Genomic DNA, 13,857 nt, shown 5'->3' with positions numbered 1-13,857 from the left:
GAGGCTGAAGAGGCTGGAATCAAGGATGGCCACTTAGTTTCTGTCTGAACAACTTACCAAATAGTAGTTTCATTAATTGAGTTGAAGGTGAGCAGTTACGGAGAAGAGACATAATGAGCTCCATTTTGTACACTTATTGATCAGCTTCTCTATACAAGGCACTATGATACACAGAAGTCACAGGTATCTGTTCTGAAGAACACTTAAGCTTTTGTCAGTTGCTAAATAGAATCAATAGTTTCACTGCTATCTGGATACTACTAGACACAGCTCAGATCAAAACACAAACAAAATGGTTCATGAGAGATGCTGTAAGTTTCCTTCCTAATAACTATTCTCTTTTGTCCTTATTAAACAATCTTGATTAGTTTGGTTTGGTCAAGACAAATGTGTGACCAATTAAAGATACTTATCATATAAACCATATATGTTTTTAAAAAGGGGGGGATATATACTTGAGTTAACTTTTAGATTCATTTAAGAATCTCTAAAAGGAGCTAGGGATGTGGCTCAAGCAGTAGCGCGCTCACCTGGTATGCGCACAGTGCTGGGTTCGATCCTCAGCACCATATACAAATAAAGATGTTGTGTCCACCGAAAACTAAAACAATAAATATTTTTTAAAAAAGAATTCTAAAAGGATTAAAAAAAGAATACTATCAGTAGTTATTTATTGAGGGGAAAAGACATAAAACTAGAAGGAGGGAGAAATGTGAAAGTAAGATTTTCACACTTTGATATTTTGACAACGTATTGGCTATTCAAAATTATTGAAAAAATTAATTTAAAAAAACCTCACCTCATAAATGCCTCATGGCTAGAAGTGATCAGGTAACTGTGCTAGCCAATGAGATAGAAATGAAAGTCACCGAGAAGGGCTTGCTTCTCTTTCCTGATAAATATAAAGCCGAGCAGGAAGACTTTCATATTTGGCCTTTGCTGTTTTCTCTCTTCTTACCTAGGATGTGAACGATATAATGGCTGCAGTTGGAGCACCCATTTTGTGACTGGAAGGACAAAAGCTGCACATTAAAAATAGGACAAGAAGCCACCAAAAAGAAACTGGGTCCTTGACAACCTCCTCAAGTAGCTAACCAGCTCCAAATTACCTACCTGGACTCTATGTTTTATCAGAAGGTATTAGATTAACCACTCTAGTTGAGATAAAGTTGTAACTGAAACAATCTTAGAACCCAAGTTAGGCCTGCACCGTGATAGAAAGGTGGCTAATGGAAGGTCAAAGTAACAAGAAAAGGTGGCAGAAGGAAAATAATACCTCAAGGCACTTCTATGTTAATTTCTACGAATAAGGTAAAAGTAAGTAATCATCATTTTCAAGTCTCATAATTTATGCATTCTGACATATATTTGGATAGCTGAGTTCCTCATACAAGCAATGTGAAAGTTTGCATTGATTTTTTTTTGTCTTATGTAAGTCATAGGAAGAGAGTATGAAAAGTATAGGATAGAAGATCTAAGGAGAAGAATTCTGATTCTTGATTATGTCTAACTATGTTTTTTATGCCAATCTCACCCAGAATTTGTATAAAATACTTGGTTACCATTAGAATTTCATAATGAGAGTATAGAATAAGTATTTTTTTATTACAAAGCCTTAAATTCTACTACTTTAATTGCAATGAGTATTTTAAGATGATGGTCAAGAATAGCCCAATCAATAAATGGGCAAAGAAACTGAATAGACACTTCACAGAAGAAGAAATATGAATGATCAACAAATATATAAAAAATGTTCAACATCTCTAGCAATTAGAGATTTCATCTCACTCTAGTCAGAATGGCAATTATCAAGAATATAAGCAACAATAAATATTGGTGAGGATGTCGGGGAAAAGGTACTCACACTTTGCTGGTGGGACTGCAAATTAGTGCAACCACTATAGAAAACAGTACGAAGATTCCTCAGAAAACTAGGAATGGAAACACCACTTGAACCAGTTATCCCATTCCTTGGCATATACCCAAAGGACTTAAAAATCAACATACTATAGTGATGTGGCCACATTAATGTTTATAGCAGCTCAATTCACAATAGTAAAGCTATGGAACTAAACTAGGTACCCTTCAACGAATGGATATAGAAAATGTAGTACCCATACACAATGGAATATTACTCAGATAAAGAAGAAATTATGGCACTTGCTGGTAACTGGATGGAACTGGAGACTATCATGCTAAGTGAAATAAGCCAGTCCCAAAAAACCAAAGGTTGAATGATGCTAACACACAATGCTAACACACAATGTGGGGAGGGATAGAAGTTCAGTGGATTAAACAAAGGGAAATAAAGGGAAGGGAGGGAGAATGGAAACAGGAAAGACAGCAGAATGAACTAGAATTTTCCTATGTTCATATTTGAACATACAACCAGTGAAACTCCACAATTAGGTACAGCCAAAAGAATGGGATCCTAATTAGAATAAGCTATACTCCATGCATGTATAACATGTAAAAATATACTCTACTGTCATGTATATCTAAACAGAAAAAAAATTCAATATTTATTTATTTTTATTTATATGTGACAGTGGAATGCATTACAATTCTTATTACTATATATAGCACAATTTTTCATATCTCTGGTTGTACACACAGTATATTCACACCAATTCGTGTCTTTATACCTGTACTTTGTATAATAATAATGATCATCACATTCCACTATCATTAATAACCCCATGCCCCCACCTTTCCCCTCCAACCCCTTTGCCCTATCTAGAGTTCATCTATTCCTCCCATGCTCCCACTCCATATCCCACTATGAAGCAGCTTCCTTATATCAAAGAAAACATTCAGCATTTGGTTTTTTAGGATTGGCAAACTTCACTTAGCATTATCTTCTCTAACTTCATACATTTACCTGCAAATGCCATGATTTTATTCTCTTTTATTGCTGACTAATATTCCATTGTGTATATATGCCACATTTTTTTTATTCATCATCTATTGAAGGGCATCTAGGTTGGTTCCACAGTTTGAATTGTGCTGCTATAAACATTGATGTAGCTGTGTCCTTATAGTAGGCTGTTTTTAAGTTCTTTGGGTATAGACCGAGGAGAGGGATAGCTGGGTCAAATGGTGGTTCCATTTCCAATTTTTAAAAGAACAAATTTTTAAAAATAATTAAGCTTTTAATAAGAATTATTCTTACATTCGTGTTTGCTTATCACTTTTAATTTCCTCTATAGGATATTTTCCTAAGGTACTAATAAAAAGTAAAACATACTTGTTTTAAAGAGATCTTTTCAACTCAAGTGTGCTCTAAAGGAGATATGTTTGCAGAATTTCTCAGGAATACAATGTATACACCTTGTATTACCATATATAATTCTGCATGATGGACATGGTCACTCATTTCATCCTGCTAATGTATTATAGATTATCAAAACTGGTAGTCAAAAAGAATATGCAACCATGATGAAAAGTAATACCAAAAAATCCTAACAAACTTTTTCCCTCTACCTTTTCACAAAAGTTTTAGAACATTACCTTTTAAGCAAATATCCACATTTTCTATCAGATTCAACATCTATACTTCAATCTTAGTTTTCCACAGTTCAAGACTAAACGTGTATCAATATTCTTAAGATTTTCAAGGAAAGAAGCAGTTGGATAAGGTACTTTGAATTCCAATTTCAGCCACCTCCATGAGATACATACAGAGAAGCTACATATTCAGAGTTATTATTGTTTCACTCTCTGCAGTACTTAAGTCATTCCTGGGTAGTAAATGAAAGGACACAGAAAGGTACATTAACTTTCTCAGGCCACTTGGGAACTATTTGGTGTACAACTGCTGAAAAGCACTAAATGTGCCCCTAAGAGTATGGCTTGCTAGCTCAGAATTGTTCCAACACTAAAGAAAACACTTCACTGTTGTTTAATATTATCTGTTAGATGTTGCTTTTTAAACTAGCACTATGCAAAAAGTTTAATGAGATGATTTTCAAATGGAAATATACATCAAAGGAGTTACTAAGTCTCTGAAAATAATACAGATCAGAAAGACAACCATGAAGCTCACGTTTTTATTACCTTGATAATGTAATATTTTTAAATGTCTGGATATGAAATGAGACCATTTGTTTAAACTGATTGTGTCATTGTTTTAAAAACTTAAGAGTATATATTTGAATGAGACACAGTGTATAATGGAGGAAAAGTGGAATAAGTAAATATTTCAGGAATCACTGAATGCATATGTAAATGTGATTTAGAAGACGCAGGCTGTGAGATCAAATATCCATCTTAAAATTTCAGTTCTTTGGTGGTTAAAACAGTAAGAGAAAAACAATGTTGTTTTGCACTTAGAAACCTGTTTCTAATCAACTGAGCTACTCCTATGGGGTCAAATAAAAATGATTAGCTTATTAAAAGCATAGCTTTGCTATTTAATAAGCAAAAATGATTGAAAATTCTGCACCAGATCCTGATAATTTTAGTGTTTCTAGTTAAGCCTGCAAAATTGCATTCATTATTAGTGTCTAGATTCATTAACAATTCAATTTATAGATATTAATGCTTATAATGCATGCTTCGCTTGCCAAAACTTGAAGAGAAATTGTTTCAATTAGCTTTCATGGATCATGAATCCAACCGGCTGGGTATTTTTAGACAAAAGATACAAACACATCCCCAAGCAATGCTAATGCACAGCTGGGACTTGTGTGTAAGGTCACTTGAGCTAACAGTTTAAAAGGAAAAACAGTAAATGAGTTTTACACAGATGAGCAAGACAGGAACAGTCTTCTATTTCCAACCAAATATTTGAAAGGCATATATGCACTTAAGAAAAATGGCAACAAAATTATTTGCTTTTGAAATTTCTAGAAGATAAAACCATGAGATAGAAATTGGCAAGCTAAACTCAAGGAGCAATATTCAGCATATAAGACAATATGAGAAAACTCAGTGAGAGGCCTTTAATTGTCCCTTTGTAGAAAGGAAAAGGTATTTCTTAGAAGTCTCAAGCTTAATAGAAATGCAAATTCCGTCACTTTCACAAGGGACATGCCCCAGTAGTAAGAGAATAAAAAACAGATTGATGTCAAATGATCCAGATGACAAGGTAGATTTACAGATAATTATTAATTCTTCATTTCATGTTGGGCTACCAATTCAAAGTTTCTATTTACAGTCAGTGACAAAGGGTATACTCATAGGTAGAAGAGACATTCTTTGGAGGATGTCCCTCTCCTTAGGATACATTTATCTCACATAAGTCTTCACATAAACTGAGCAGTAGCCCACCTTTGCACTTTTCATGTACTATAGTATAGTGTTATGTTGTATCATATGGGATCAGATCTCCATCTCCATATGGTCTCTGCTTGTTTGTAGCTTTTTATTTACTGGAATAGCAAAAGAAAAGAGACATCTTACATTATAACTGAGAGATATTTCATTTGCCCTCATTGAAATGCTGACCCTTGTCACAATGAAAGAACAGAATGAATAAGGATTCCTGGTTGTTCCAAGAACTAGTTTCAACCCCCTCAAGGATCCTATGAAAGAGCCCTAGACAAAAATCTAAAGCTAGTAGTATAAATCAAGTTAAGGTCTGAGAAGACCACGAGATTCTAGAAAACAAATGAAACATTTCTACAACTCTAAGAACATAAATGTCTTAATAGGACAGTTGAAAAACAGACCATAAAAAGAATAAAAACTCTTCAGGTATACTTGAGGAAGTATGATAACATGTAAAATATTCCTTCTGAAACTAAATGAAACTTCATATTGAAGTTTATATACTAGTCTAGAAAAAAAAACAAATAGATGACTTATACACATATTCATTATTATGTTCTTTAGCTTTATAGTGGTATAATATTTCCCAAAGACAAATGGGAGTCTAATATAAACCATAATTACTTCAAAAGGCACTTAATAAAACTAAAATTATTAGGATTAAAATCTAGATTTCTAGAAAACTAAGAACAAAATGAAATCTGATTGCCTTTACAAGGTAATAAAAACTAATACAAGGAGAATGAACGAAAGCAGGTTAGAAGAAAAATGTAAAACAACTTTAGGTAGAAAAGTGAAAATTTCCATTTTTGATATATTAATTTGAAGAAAGTTCCACAACTAACAGAAAAAGAATAAGGTTAATAGCAATAGGTGAATGGCATTAAATGCAAAAAATAATGATATAACTTACTTGTTTATTCAGTAAATATATAATTCTACATTATATACATAATTAATGCATATTATATTTAATATCTAATATAATACACACACATATATGTAAATTCCTCATACAAATTCACAAGGAGTAAATTATTCTTAATCAAAAACTATAATTTATTTTTTAAACAAAATAAGTTATTTGATAAATTAGTGTCCCCTAACACACACATGCGCACGCGCGCGCACACACACACACATCCCTAAAAAGGAATGATGAGGACCATGATCATTGAAGAAATCATTAGCAGTACCACATTACTATTCAGGTCCATAATTCATTTTTTAGTATTAGAGTCCATAGGGGCCTGGTTTGCTTTGCCACACTGAAAATAGGGAACAGCAGGGATTCCTGTTATAAGAAGCTAGCTTCCCCCATTTTTTCATAAGCTTCCTCCAGCTTCTAAGTGCTCTGATTATTCTTTTGTCTCTCTGAGGCTAATCTGTTACTTAAGGTACTTCTCCCTCCTTGCTCCTCCCATACCTCTATAATGGATGTAAAGGTCAGTGACCCCCCTGGGGAATAGTATTTTCAGCAAGCCTTGTGATGAGGTAGTCATGGGACTCCCATTGCTGTTAACAGAAGTCATGGGCTATATTCCTTCACTGAAATTTAACCCAAAGATCTTTCAATGCTAAAAATTATATTTCATGTAACCTATATTTTCTACACAATCCATATAGTTTAGGTTATAAACCAACAAAGGATATTTGGAGGATGACAATAAACAGTAATAAATATAGCAGGGTATGCAGATGATTAGAAATACAAAGTGGCATACAGCACTATTAAAGAGCAGTTTAAACAGGTAGTCAAGTATAAAGTATAGAGATCTGGGGTAACTAGATATCATCATTTTGATGAAGCACATGTGGGGATGCAGACAGGGGTACTTAATATTACTTCATCCATTAGAGAAAACATAAGTGCCTTTCTTTGTTGTTTTTTAATTTATTTTTTAGTTATAGTTAGACACAATACCTTTATTTCACTTTTTATTTTTATGTGGTGCTAAGGATCGAACCCAGGGTCTCGAACATGCGAGGCAAGCACTCCACCGCTGAGCCACAACACCAGCCCCCATAAATGCCTTTCTTACAGTAATTTCCCACAGAAACAAATGTCAACAAAAAAAACTTTCTATGTAATGTAACACAGGACAAGTTAAGCAAATATTACAACTCCATGAAGGCAGGCATATCATCTTACTCACCAATGAACTCCATTGGCCACCCTAAAATAATGTCTGCTTCATAGTATGCCCTCAAATATTTGATGATTCCTCATAATGTGGCCTGTCTTCCTAAGTAAAGCAAAATAATAATAGTTTTTTTTTTTAACAGTGTTTGTTAAGATTAAAAGAAATCAAGAAGGCTGGAGGTATGCCTATAAATCCAGCTACCTGAGAGCCTAGCAGGAGGATCACAAGTCTGAGGCCAGCCTGGGCAACCTGGCAAGACCCTTTCTCAAAATTAAATAAAAAGGGCTGGGGATGGAGTTCAATGGCAGAGCACTTGCCTAGCATGTATGAGACCCTGAGTTCAATCCCCAGTACTGCCAAAAAAAAAAAAAAAAAAAAAAAAAAAAACAAGGCAGTAACTTATGATAAAGGTGGAAAATAAAACCAGGTAAGTGGACATATGGGGACTCTATACTATTTTTGTAATTTTTCTTTAATCTAACTTATTCTAAAATAAGGCTATTAAAAAAAAGAAATTAAGAAAAGCACTTAAACCAACATCCAATATATGGCTAGAATGATCAAAAAACATTTGCTGACTCTCCACTTGGTATTATCCATGTACTCAAAGAAATCAATTTCTTTTTAGCTCCTAAAACTTGTAATAGCCATAAATTATCTTCAATATTCTCACTGGATACTACTAAAGGACTCTGCCAACACTACCTCACTACCTTCCTTTTTTTTTTTTTTTTTTTTTTTTCTCTTTTCTCTCTTGTACTCCCTGCCCCCACCATCCCGGTTCTCCTCCTGTCATGGGAGGAAGGCTTGAGGAGGTCCCTAAGGGTGTCTCCTCAACTCAGGACCATTGGTGTTCTGGACAAATGTCACAGAAAAAAAAATATATCAGTGGCACAAGCAGAGGCTTATTTAGGAAAGCAAGGATTTCTCAGCAGGAAAGAGAGAATATGGGCGATCTCAAAAGTAAGGGGCAACACCTTGGACCAGGGTTTTAGTATTTATAGAGGGATAATACCAAGGGGCTGACCTAGAGGTGGAGTCAGGGCAAGGTTACACAATTTCATGTCACTTTTTCTTGTGTGGTCAGGGCCTTTGCATTATACTACTTCCAGGAGTAAGGACATGGGCCAGAGATGAGTTGTTCAGGAGTTGCTTGTTTTGCATTCTAATGGTTCATGGGTATTTCTTGCATTCTAACAGATCTCTTTTGAGAATTTGTATTTATTTTTCTTTTTATTTCTATCTCTAAGGTCCTATCGCAATCCCAAGTAGTAGCCATTCAAACTTGCAGGAATATTTTGATGGTGTCTCCCATTTTATTTATGGGAAAATGTTATGCTACTGCTTTTGGAAGAAACAAGTGACTTAATTTAAAGGACAATTACAATTCCCAGATGTTCTGATGCCCTAAGTCTAATAAATAGGATGGCAGTCTAGTTAAAATATAAAAATATTCATCCCCTTCAAATGCAAAAAAAAAAGTTTATACAGACCACTTTCTAATTAATGACAATAAATGCCAAATGCACACATGCCTATGAACATTTTTAGTGAGACATTTATTCTTACAACTGGCAATGACATTTTTTAAGTTTTTTCAGAAAAAAAGTATTGGTTATTCTTTCTCAACAGCAATCTTTTTTCTTTTTTAATACCAGAAAGTTTGAATAAAAGACTTAACATTGTCAGTGTAATTATTTCATTTTGCAAAAATATTAAAAACAATTCCAAAATAGCAAAAACCATTCCAAATAGTATAAATGGAATCATTTTCCCCATGACTTCTATTAAAAACTGGAAAGGCATTACCATTAGAAAAAAGAAAAATATTAATTTAAAAATTATTTTAAACATACACTGCTTTACCTAGACTTAAAATATATCAAAAATTACTACTTCTTTAATTCAGAATCATAGAAACAAAAAATAGTCTCCGAGATTTCCTAATGCTTTCGGTTATCCACTTATAACAGAAGCATGCTCATCTGCTCCTTACTTATTTTACATTCCCAATTCAGATCTTTGCTTTATCTGAATTCTTTGTAGAACTGAAAAACAAACAAAATGAGAAAATCAAATTGAAACAAGAAGCTATAAATATGATGAGGGTTGTGAGTATACATTTAAATACCAGATAAGTTGGTGGGGAGTAGTCTTTTTCTGGTGGTTCTCAAAGATTGTCATCTGTGGACCTCTTTTTTGTGCTTTTAAAAGTATTGAGGATTATCAACAAATGGGCCAAGGACCTGAACAGACACTTCTCAGGAGGACATACAATCAATCAACAAATACATGAAAAAATGCTCACCATCTCTAGCAGAGAAATGCAAATCAAAACTACCCTAAGATACCATCTCACTCCAGTAAGATTGGCAGCCATAATGAAGTCAAACAACAACAAGTGCTGGCGAGGATGTGGGGAAAAGGATACACTTGTACATTGCTGGTGGGACTGCAAATTGGTGCGGCCAATTTGGAAAGCAGTATGGAGATTTCTTGGAAAGCTGGGAATGGAACCACCATTTGACCCAGCTATTCCCCTTCTCGGTCTATTTCCTAAAGACCTAAAAAGAGCATACTACAGGGGCACTGCTACATCGATGTTCATAGCAGCACATTTCACAATAGCAAGACTGTGGAACCAACCTAGATGCCCTTCAATAGACGAATGGATAAAAAAAATGTGGCATTTATACACAATGGAGTATTACTCTGCATTAAAAAATGACAAAATCATGGAATTTGCAGGGAAATGGATAGCATTAGAGCAGATTATGCTAAGTGAAGCTAGCCAATCCCTAAAAAACAAATGCCAAATGTCTTCTTTGATATAAGGAGAGCAACTAAGAACAGAGTAGGGACGAAGAGCAGGAGAAGAAGATTAACATTAAACAGGGACGAGAGGTGGGAGGGAAAGGGAGAGAGAAGGGAAATTGCATGGAAATGGAAGGAGACCCTCATGATTATACAAAATTACATACAAGAGGAAGTGAGGGGAAAGGGAAAAAAACAAGGGGGAAAAATGAATTACAGTAGATGGGGTAGAGAGAGAAGATGGGAGGGTGCGGGAGGGGAGGGGGGATAGTAGAGGATAGGAAAGGCAGCAGAATACAACAGACACTAGTATGGCAATATGTGAATCAGTGGATGTGTAACCTATGTGATTCTGCAATCTGTATATGGGGTAAAAATGGGGGTTCATAACCCACTTGAATCAAAGTGTGAAATATGATATGTCAAGAACTATGTAATGTTTTGAACAACCAACAATAAAAATTAAAAAAAAAAATAAAAAATAAAAGTATTGAGGATTGAATGCTGGATGTGGTAGTGATAGGTAACAGGCAGATGTAAGCAGTGGAAACATGAGATTAAGGATAATTCTACAAACTGGGCCTACTGTACTGACCCCCAAATACTTTCTTTCTTTCTTTCTTTCTTAAATTTTAGTTAGTTAGTTATATATGATAGTAGAATGCATTGTGACAGACTGTATACAAATGGAGCACAACTTCTCATTCCTCTGGCTGTACATAGTACAGAGTCATTCCTGTAGTGTAATCATACATGTAAATGGGGAAATAATGTCCACTTCATTCCACTTCCTTCCCATCCCCACACTCTCTCCCCTCTCCTCACTGCTCTCTGCATAATCCAAAGTTCCTTCATTCTTCCCTGTGGCCCCCACCCACCCCCTGCCCCAGCATCTGCTTATCAGAGAAAACATTCAGCTTTTGGTTTTTTGGAGTTTGGCTTTTTTCACTTAGCATGATATTCTCCAGCTCCATTCATTTACCTACAAAAGCCATAATTTCATTTTTCTTTTTGGCTGAATAATAGTCCATTGTGTATATGTACCATGTTTTCCTTACCCATTCATCTGTTGAAGGGCATCTAGGTTGGTTCCATAGTTTAGCTATTGTGAATTGAGCTGCTATAAACATTTATGTGGCTGTGTCCCTGTAGTATACTGTTTTTAAGTCCTTTGAGTATAGATGGAGTAATGGGATAGCTGGGTCAAATGGTGGTTCCATTCATATTTTTCTGAGGAATCTCTATGCTGCTTTCCATAGTGGTTGCACCAATTTGCAGTCCCACCAGGAATGTATGAATATACCTTCTTCCCCTCATCCTTGCCAATGCTTGTTGTTGCTTGTATTCTTAGTAACTACCATTCTGATTGAGATGAAATCGAGTAGTTTTGATGTGCATTTCTCTAATTGGTAAAGATGATGAACTTTTTTTATGTTTGTTGATTGATTTTCATATTTCTTCTTCTGTTGATTGATTTTTATATTTCTTCTTCTGTGAAGTGTCTGTTCAGTTCCTTAGCCCATTTGTTGATTGGGTTATTTGTTTTTTTGATGCTAAGTTTTTTATATATCCTGGAGATTAGTGCTCTATGAGAGCTGTAAGGATTTTCTCCCATTCTGCAGGCTCTCTCTTCACATTATTAATCATTTCCTTTGCTTTTAAAAAGCTATTTACTGCCAGGCATGGGAGTGCACACCTGTAATCCCGATTCAGGAGGCTGAAGCAGGAGGATCTCAAGTTTGAGGCTAGCCTTAGCAATTTAGTGAGGCCCTTAGCAACTTATAAAACCCTGTCTCAAAAAATAAAATAAAATAAAATAAAAATTTGTTTTAAAAAGGAAGTGGCTGGGGATGTTGCTCAGTGGTTAGGCACCCCTGGGGAGGGAGGGAAGGAGGAAAGAAGGAAGGAAGGAAGGAAGGGAGGGAGGGAGGGAGGGAGGGAGGGAGGGAGGGAGGGAGGGGAAGGAAAGGAAAGGAAGGAAAAAAGGAGGGAAGGAAGGAAGGAAGGAAAGAAGAAAAGAATAGAACAGAATAGAATTAACTAAATAATCTACCCATGGCCCTGTCTGGCCTAAGTCAGCAGGATGTGCTACATTCCGTAACAAACACCTGATATCTGTACGAGAAATGCGACCCAAAAGTCTTCTTCCTGCTCCCAGGAACACAAATTAGCCTGAAGAGGGGAATTTTGTGACCTTCATACAGACTAGATTCCAGGACTCAAAGAGACAAAGTTAAAAGCTAAGTCATCTAACCATAAAATCTGTAAGAACAAGTTCCAATTAGAACTAGTCAGCATGGGAAAAAATGATCCAGAGTTGCCTTGTATCTTTAGCAAGTCATAATAGTAAATTCTCCCCTCCAATGGGTAAAACCATGCACAGTGGGCACTTGAAAGTCTGATGCAATCTAGCTGTCAGTCAAAAATCAAGAAGTGGACCTGGAATCTTTCCTGGGACCCTCAACATAACAGGATGGCAAAAGGAGCTCACCATCTCTTTCCTCTCCTTAGGAGTGTCTCCTTTCCCCTCTTTCCTATCCCTTCTAATAAACTCATACCTGCTACTTTGTGTGACTTGTCTGAAATCTTTCCAACATGATTGCAAGAACCAGTGACTGAGGACATCTGCAGTCAATTGATGTCCATGTATGATCTTGCTCTGTAACAGTGGTAAGTGCCTGTAATCTCAACAACTCCACAGGCTGAGGTAGGAGGATCACAAGTTGAAAATCAGCCTGGGGAACTTAGTAAGACCTTATTTTTAAAATTTGTTTTTTCTTTACTTAAAAAATGGGCCAGGGCTATCACTCAGTGGTAGTGTACTTGTCCAGCATGCATAAAGCCCTAGATACATTCCCCAGTACCACAAAACAAATTATTTTTTAAAAAAAAAGTATTGAGAACTTCAAAAAGATGGTTTAGGAACAGAAACTGAAACTGAAAATTTTTAAACATTTATAAAATGATTTTAAAACAATAATAAATTACTACATAGTAATAACATTTTATGAAAGAACTATTTTCCCAAACTTCTAAATATAAGCATTTTTGTTTCTACATGAAAATAAAATTTTATATTATGAGCATCAAGGAAAAGGGATGTTTCAAGAAGAAATGCCATATTTATTCTCAAGTGAAAGGAATGAAGTTAAGGATGTACTAGACACCAATTTGAGAAGCACAGGGTCTAGGAAAACAAAACAACAAAGCAGAGCAGGGAAAATGTTCTCCTTTGACATCTATCAAGATTCATTGGTTCTCACCCAGAAGAATTCAATGGTCTGGAATCATCAATGGTCTCTTAGTCAAAACATGAAAACTTGCCTTTTACTCAGAGTTCTTTAACCAACTAGACTGACCCTTTGGTTGGATATATTTGGTATGATATCTGTTAATTAAAAATTAGACCAGGTTATTTTAAATTAGCCCAATCTGAATCTAATCCATAATGTCCTTGGAGACTCTGGAGAAAAATGTCCTATAGACAAAAAACCAAATCTTTAATCTTTTATCATCTATAGTCTCAGACCAGGTTTTAGTCTATTAGTACCTGGGGTTTTATTTTCTACTAGATATTATTAAGAAATACAATTTTCACCTTATAGAATATACCTGGCAACTAGGCTTC

The 13,857-nt window shown here is 35.3% G+C and overlaps 1 protein-coding gene across 1 annotated transcript in view; it reads right to left on the bottom strand.

Moving 5' to 3' along the window:
• LOC113190127 (uncharacterized) overlaps window positions 1–13,857 on the bottom strand; it is a 272,978-nt gene that overhangs the window by 121,503 nt on the left and 137,618 nt on the right. The gene's annotated exons all lie outside the window — the stretch shown is intronic.

This window comes from Urocitellus parryii, chromosome 15 (assembly GCF_045843805.1).
Source record: "Urocitellus parryii isolate mUroPar1 chromosome 15, mUroPar1.hap1, whole genome shotgun sequence".
Lineage (NCBI taxonomy): Eukaryota > Metazoa > Chordata > Mammalia > Rodentia > Sciuridae > Urocitellus > Urocitellus parryii.
Note: the sequence above shows the minus strand (reverse complement) of the source record. Positions and strands in the feature narration are given on the sequence as shown.